The sequence below is a fragment of the Suncus etruscus genome, chromosome 17 (assembly GCF_024139225.1).
Source record: "Suncus etruscus isolate mSunEtr1 chromosome 17, mSunEtr1.pri.cur, whole genome shotgun sequence".
NCBI lineage: Eukaryota > Metazoa > Chordata > Mammalia > Eulipotyphla > Soricidae > Suncus > Suncus etruscus.
In genome coordinates this window covers 35,482,767-35,490,996 of record NC_064864.1, presented here as the reverse complement: position 1 = coordinate 35,490,996, position 8,230 = coordinate 35,482,767, and positions in this window count along the sequence as shown.

Sequence of the window (8,230 nt, the reverse complement as noted above, 5' to 3'; positions counted from 1 at the left end):
AAATAAAATAAAATAAAATGTTTGAAAAATTATGATCTGGTCAACACTGCAACTTCTGGAGTGAAGTGCAGTAACTGCAGGGCTAACAAAGTTTTGCTGAGTGTGTTCATCCTTGTCACTCTGGGACATGACAACAGGGACTGCACAATCTGAAAATATCCTTGAGTTGTTTTCAGTTCAGTTGTGTGTATATCTAATGATTAGCAGCATCTCAACTATTCATTCACATGGTAACTCCCATCAGCCATAGTCACCCATTAATCCTTATAAAGGGAGTTAGAAAAATCCCAGCATATGTTGAGATTAGTTATGTTTCAAAAATATAATGCCCTTGCTCATATTATCTCACTTAACCTTCACAATAAATCAATATGCTAGCAACTTTTTCTGAAGCTCAGCAAGGTAAATCAGCTCCCACTTTGTAAATGGTAGGAGTCAGCACTTGAACCTGTTTGGCAATGACTCAAGCTTTAATCTAGGGTGGAAAATTGTATCATCTCTTAGTACTTTTTTGTTAAAAAAAAAAAAAAGAAAAAAGACGAGTTATAAATGGGAGTAGGTTTGTATATGGAAAGCAGCATAAATTATTTCTGGTGCATGACAAAAATTAAGTGGAAAAGAAAGTGACTTGCATATATAGAAAAGTTGGAAATTTTGTCAATTTTTCACCCAGCCTCCTAAATAAGACATTGGTGCCTTGTTCATAATGTAGAACAAAATGAAGGGTGTAGATAGTAAAACTATTATAAAATTCTAAGAACTTACAGATTGAAGAAATAATTGAGAAAACTGAATCATTTTTTTCTGAAAAATGAACAAAACTTATTCATAAAATTCTTTATCATTGTCTGGTATGCTGTTTTTGACTTGTGCAAGTTTCTGAAGCTGATTGCCAAATTTGTAGGAATTTCTCAAGTGGGTTGACAATTTGGTGGTTGTATCTTAGACTATGAAAAACTATAAGTGCCTTTCCCAGAAGCCTTCTTCATAAGCCTTCACCAGAAATGGTTGTTAAAGATTTACCAGCACATCCCTGCCCAGAGATAACAAAGCTTTAATTAGCACCCTTAGAAAGAAATTAATTTAAATTTTAAAATATTTAATAAAGGACTGAAGCAATAGTAAAGTGGGTAGAGTTTTTCTTGCACGCAGCCAATCTGGGTTTGACCCTTGGCATTCAATATGGTCCTTTGAGCATTGCCAGCAATAATTCCTGAGCTCAGAGACTTAAGCTAATCCCTGAGCTTTGTTGTATATGGCCTAATAATTAAAAAAATTAGTAAAACACTTAATGTACTTCATTATCCATAGTTTTCTTATTTCAAAATGTAACATTATTAAACATATTTACATAAAATTTAACATTTAAAATTTAAAACACAAGAACTCTAGATGATTAGGTAGAATGGCAAATTTGAATCAATTTAAATTTTTTCTTTGCTTTTAATGACTAAGTCTATTTCCACGTATTACAATAAGACAATTGCTATTACCAGATTTTTATGTAAAATGCTAGAAAACGTAGTACTTCAAGTATAGAAAATACAAACTGAACCCAAAGCAAGTTTTAGATTTCCAGCTATTAAGTATTTTCTTTCTTTCTTTCTTTCTTTCTGTCTTTCTTTCTTTCTTTCTTTCTTTCTTTCTTTCTTTCTTTCTTTCTTTCTTTCTTTCTTTCTTTATTTCTTTCTTTCTTTTTTCTTTCTTTCTTTCTTTCTTTCTTTCTTTCTCTTTCTTTCTTTCTTTCTCTTTCTTTCTTTCTTTCTTTCTTTCTTTCTTTCTTTCTTTCTTTTTTCTTTCTTTCTTTCTTTCTTTCTTTCTTTCTATTTTTCTTTCTTTCTTTCTTTTCTTTTTCTTTCTTTCTTTCTTTCTTTTTCTTTCTTTCTTTCTTTCTTTCTTTCTTTCTTTTCTTTCTTTCTTTCTTTCTTTCTTTCTTTCTTTCTTTCTTTCTTTCTTTCTTTCTTCTCTCTCTCTCTCTTTCTTTCTTTCTTTCTTTCTTTCTTTCTTTCTTTCTTTCTCTTTCTTCTTTCTTTCTTTCTTTCTTCTTTCTTTCTTTCTTTCTTTCTTTCTTTCTTTCTTTCTTTCTTTCTTTCTTTCTCTTTTCTTTCTTTCTTTCTTTCTTTCTCTTTTTCTTTCTTTCTTTCTTTCTTTCTTTCTTTCTTTCTTTCTTTCTTTCTTTCTTTCTTCTTTCTTTCTTTCTTTCTTTCTTTCTTTCTCTTCTTTCTTTCTTTCTTTCTTTCTTTCTTTCTTTCTTTCTTTCTTTCTTTCTTTCTTTCTTTCTTTCTTTCTTTCTTTCTTTCTTTCTTTCTTTCTTTCTTTCTTTCTTTCTTTCTTTCTTTCTTTCTTTCTCTTTTTCTTTTTTTTTTTTTTTTTTTTTTTGGTTTTTGGGCCACACCCGTTTGACGCTCAGGGGTTACTCCTGGCTATGTGCTCAGAAATCGCCCCTGGCTTGGGGGGACCATATGGGACGCCGGGGGATCGAACCGCGGTCCTTCCTTGGCTAGCGCTTGCAAGGCAGACACCTTACCTCCAGCGCCACCTACCCGGCCCCTCTTTCTCTTTTTCTTTCTTTCTTTCTTTCTTTCTTTCTTTCTTTCTTTCTTTCTTTCTTTCTTTCTTTCTTTCTTTCTTTCTTTCTTTCTTTCTTTCTTTCTTTCTTTTTTCTTTCTTTCTTTCTTTCTTCTTTCTTCTCTTTCTTTCTTTCTTTCTTTCTTTCTTTCTTTCCTTTCTTTCTTTCTTTCTTTCTCTTTCTTTCTTTCTTCTTCTTTCTTTCTTTCTTTCTCTTTCTTTCCTTCTTTTTCTTTCTTTTCTCTTTATTTTCTTCCTTCCTCCTTTCTTTCTTTTCTTCCCTTCTTTTTCTTTCTTTTCTTTCTTTCTTTTTCTTTTTTTCTTTTGCCGCACCTGATGATGCTTAGGGGTTACTCCTGGCTATTTGCTCAGAAATCGCTCCTGGCTTGGGGGCCATATGAACTGCCATGGGATCAAAAGTGGTTCATCCTAGGTCAGCCATGTGCAAGGCAAACACCCTACCGCTGCGCTATCACTCCGGCCCAATTATTTTCTTTCTAAATAAAAATCTGTTGATGAAAATATGTGTTGAGGAATGAGCTTATTGCTGCAATTCACCAAAGTTTCTTCAAAGAATAATGTAATACTTATTAAGAGTAAATAAAAAGTGACATAGGTGTACACACATGTGGATAATATACATATGTAGATGTTCATACACACAAAAATATGGAAACATGTATGTGTTTTAAACATACATTTTCAACAAACCAAAAGAGAAAAAGCAAATATTTCTTCATTAACATTATTTAGAGCTGCCAGCATATGGTGATCATACAAACTAGATTAACTTTCAGTTATTTCTATTATCTACCTTTACATTTTCTGAAGACAATGTGTCCACAATGGCCTATACCTAGAGCTTTGCCCCCTCTTTAATGTCTTAACACATCTCTGTCAAGATATGTCAAATCTAAACACAAAGAATCTCTGGAAAAAAGCAACACAAAAGTCACTCTTCTATAAAGTGCTCCCATGTAATTCTAAGGAACAGCAAAGTTTTGGAACCACTGATAAGGGGATTACTGAAACAAAAATGCTTATTCCTCAAAATCAAAAACTCTGTGATAATCTGAGTAGTTGAGTTTCTCTCACCTCCACTTTGAAGAAACACACCCCTAGACACACATGAAGAAATGCCATATTGAATCTCCAAAGAAAGCTATAGAAAGTTCTTCTACTGTGTCATGAAAGATATTGAACATTAGGATGTTTTCATACTGATGGAAAATAGATCATTTTACTTGCTGATAAATTTGGCAGTGTCCTTTTTATAAACTTTAAAAAGAAAAAAGGCTTTTGTCTACTGTTTATTTCTTGTTGGTCCCTCATCCTCTGCCCCTGACCTACACAACAAAAAGTCATTTTTATAGGAGCTTTACAGGAGCAGGGCCAGGAGTCCCTAGCTCATTAGTGGTGTGGAGGTATATGTATTATATGTTTAAACCACAGACACAATACTGCAAGCATGAACCATTAAATTACAACAATTAAATAAAAAATATGCTTGCATGAGGGCAGATTGGAGGGTGGGAGGAAATTTAGGGACATTGGTAAGAAGGGTCACACAAGTGGTGGGTTTGGTGTTGGAACATTGAATGCTTGAAACAATTACAAATAACTATGTAAATTATGTTACCTTAAGTTAAAGAAATTCTCAAATGAAAGCTTTAAAAACATTATATTAGATGTTCTTTCTGGCTCCAATATGTCCAGTAGGCTCTTTGCTCAGAATTAAAGGAAAGCTTTGGATGTAACTACAAAGTCCTATATAATTGATCTCCCTTCATTCCACCACCTCAACCTCTTATGACTGCATCTCTTTACTCAATTGTGGTTACTAGAAATATTTCATACTGACATCCTTAAACAAGGCCTGTTCCACCACTTTTCCATGCAGCTCCTGGATACTGCATCTTTTGTTTTCTTGACTGTATCCCTCTCCTCCCTTTTACTTTCTTAATTTTGGTTGCCTTTCCTGAGACATTCATTTTATCATCACGGCGTGACTTGAATTTCATCTCTCATAGTTTAAATCTTAGATATGTAGGAACACTGGTTTAGGCAACTTTGACATAAATTTCACTTCCTTCTGACCTCCATTTTTAATTTGGAAAGAAACAGTGCAGCTAGGATTTATCTAGGGAAGAGAGAAGGCAGGAAGTGTGTGGGACAACCTGTTGGTGACTACCTCAAACTTCCATGTGGGCCTCTGTTTTATATGTCCAATCACTTTATTCCCTACAATTATTGGGGGTTGTGGAATCTGAGAATCTGAGAAGAAAAATATAAATTAGCCAAGTTAACCATACTGATTAATAAACATGTCTTTCCAGTGAGAAACAATGGTCTCCAATGAGAAAATAGTGCCATTAGTGTATATTAGCAACACTGATATAACCTCTTTCTGTAGACAGAAAATAAAATTTTTTGGAAATAAAATTATAATTAACTGCAGCTTGGTGAGCTTGGAATCAATACAAGATGTTAGAATAAATGATATTAAATTTCCGTAGACTCAGGTAGCTTGTAGAAACCTCTCATAAGAGAAATAATCCTATCAACATGATTATAATTACCTTAGTTCTGTTGTCTATAACCGTCATTCATATTGGATTGCTTCCTTTTTCTTCTTTTCTTTTTTGTTTTTGTTTTTGTGGGGCCACACCCAGCTGTGCTCAGGCCTTACTTCTGGCTCTATATTCAGGGATCACACCTGACACAGCTCAATAGACCATAGCAATGCTATGGATTGAACCCAGGTTGCTTGCATGCAAGGCACATATTTTACATGCTATGCTCTCTCTGTAGCTCTGAGTTGTGCCCTTTCTATGAATTAAATATTGATTAGTTCTAATTTAATTAATAGTTCTTTTTAATTTTTCTATAATTCTAATTAAAATTAAGCCCAATTATTCTGTAAGAAATATCTCCCAAGGTAAATTAACACATTTCCTTATTAAAATAACTGAGATTCTTCTTTCACACTCAATTCATAGTCAAATCACCAATAACTTCATGTAAGAATATAATATCAATGTTTTCTATTTATTGAAGGCATCCTATAAATTAATTATCTTATAAATACAATAAACTGGAGAACATCACATATCTGTAGTAAGCTTATTTATGAGAAGAATGGAAGCATTTTATGTCAGAGAAAATTCATTCTAGGCCTGATCATGTTTATAATTACTATGACTTAATGATTTATTACCAGGTGGTCTATCAAGTCTTAAGGGGAACTAAACAAGGAACATTTACTTTTACTCAACTCTGCGCCATCTTTGGTGTCTCTCTTGTTTACCACTGTATACAGTTACTAGGTAAATAAAAACAGAAAGATATATTAATGTATTTATTTACTTTTGGAATATATATTTGATATTAAGCATCTACTAACTACCACATATTGTAGTAAAATCCAGAGAACACAGTACAGTGATGGAAAAAAGGCAGATTACAATACCTGACTTCATGGAACTAACAACCTAGAGGACAAAGAAAGATTAAATGATAGTTACAACTATTTACAAATAATTATTACAGTGAAAAATGCTCTATAGAGCTGAGTGCTATGAAAATATAAAACAGAAAGGTCTAAACCTGGATAGGTGGAGTCGCACATGACATTCCTATGGAGTTGTGGATAAATTGAGAGGTAAATAAATTCATTAACTTTGAAAGTTAATCGTTATCAGTGATACTGAGAAGAAAGAACCTCCAGAAGATTCCCAATTTGAGATGATTCAGTTGTGGAATGTGAAATATTTTACGATAATGGAAGAATTTAGGGAAGAATATGAAGATTTGGTCAGCCCCCTCCTAATTCTTACATAAACTTGGAGTAAGCAGTCAACTCTGGGGAGGATCTATCATTTTCTTTTATACATCAGGATATGAGACATTATGATGTTAATTAAATTAAATTTCCCACAGCCATACAATTAATAATTGCTAGAATCATCATTCAAATCCAGGCAATCTGTATCTCAAGTCTGTTATCTACACATCATTACCTCTACCTCAAACCTCAAAGTTTATGGAAGGAATAAAAGATAGGAACAAGCTATCCAAGCTGTCCTGTGCTTGAAGTTCAGAGAATTCTGGTATCCAACTGTACTTAGAGTTTAGAAGATGGCTTTTACATACCAAAACCCAACTAGGTCACCAGTAATTTAGCAATAAATGTTCCTAGTAATATAAAAATCGAATTTATCAAAATGATCTTTTGATGAAAGAAGGGAGAATGTATAAAATGTATTAGGAATATGAGAAGAGACATTAACTTATTTTTCTTAAAAGCCAATGACTGTTTTGGAAATGTCAACACCTAATGTTTAGAAATAAAACAAATAACAAAAAATTAACTAGCAACCTAGTAAGCTTAGCAAACCTCTGGCAATGATTTAATGACCACATTGTAAGAAACACTAATTTTCACAAATTTTTATATTGTGATACTTTAAAAATAATTTTTTTACCACTTACCTGTAAACCAGCTGTTATATAAATGTATTATTTTATGTCTGACCGGGGGATAGGCTTGGGAATGGGTGGGAATACGGGGACAATAGTGAAGGAATTTTATATTGGTGGTAGGATTGGTCTTAGAACAAATGCATTATGAGCAATTATGTAATTTATACAAAAAAGTGAATAAGCAACGTAAAATATTAAAATAATGATAAAGCTTTGTTATTGTTAGGCCTGAAACAATAAGAGAAAGAGGTGGCAAAGGTGTCAGAAGTCAGAATCCAGTAAACAGTTTCTCCAGAATAAGGTATCGGTGCTTCTGCAGGAGCAGCGGGATCTTCTCATGCTCCTCCTCCCCCCCCCCCCCTCCCAGCACTTTAGTCCAGGTCTTCTATACTCCTGAGACAATTGTGATCCTATGGCAGTTTCAAGGGGCAGCTTCTTGTATAGGAAGTCTTCACCCTTAAAAGGACAGTGCCCTCTTATGGCTGACCAGGGGCCATAGAATCTCTGCTTCCTTATAAATATTGAAGACACATCTCGGGACCCGGAGAGATAGCACAGTGGCGTTTGCTTTGCAAGCAGCCTATCCAGGACCAAAGGTGGTTGATTCGAATCCCGGTGTCCCATATGGTCCCCCGTGCCTGCCAGGAGCTATTTCTGAGCGTGTGGCCCAAAAACCAAAAAAAAAAAAAAAAAAAGAAGACACATCTCAAGTAAAAATAGGGATTTTCTATTATGCTAACATTACGCCAGTTGCCAGAGCTGACAGATACTGCTAAGAAAAAAAACTATGGACCAATCTCACTAATGAATATGGATGCAAAAATTCTCAACAAAATCTTAGCAAACCAAATTCAATAGCACATCAAAAAATTATACATCATGACCAAGTGGCTTTCATCCAGGAATGTAAGGATGATTTGGTATATGTAAATAACTCAACATCATACACCACATTAATAAAAGAAAAGATAAAAATATGATCATATCAAACAATACAGAGAAGGCATTTGACAAGAAAGATCCAACAACCATTCATAATGAAAACCCTCAGCAAAATAGGTGCAGAAGGAACCTTCCTCAATATAATAACATCTATCTATAAAAAGCCCATATCCAACATTAATCTTTATTTTTTTTTTGGTTTTTGGGTCACACCCAGCGGTGCTCAGGGGTTACTCCT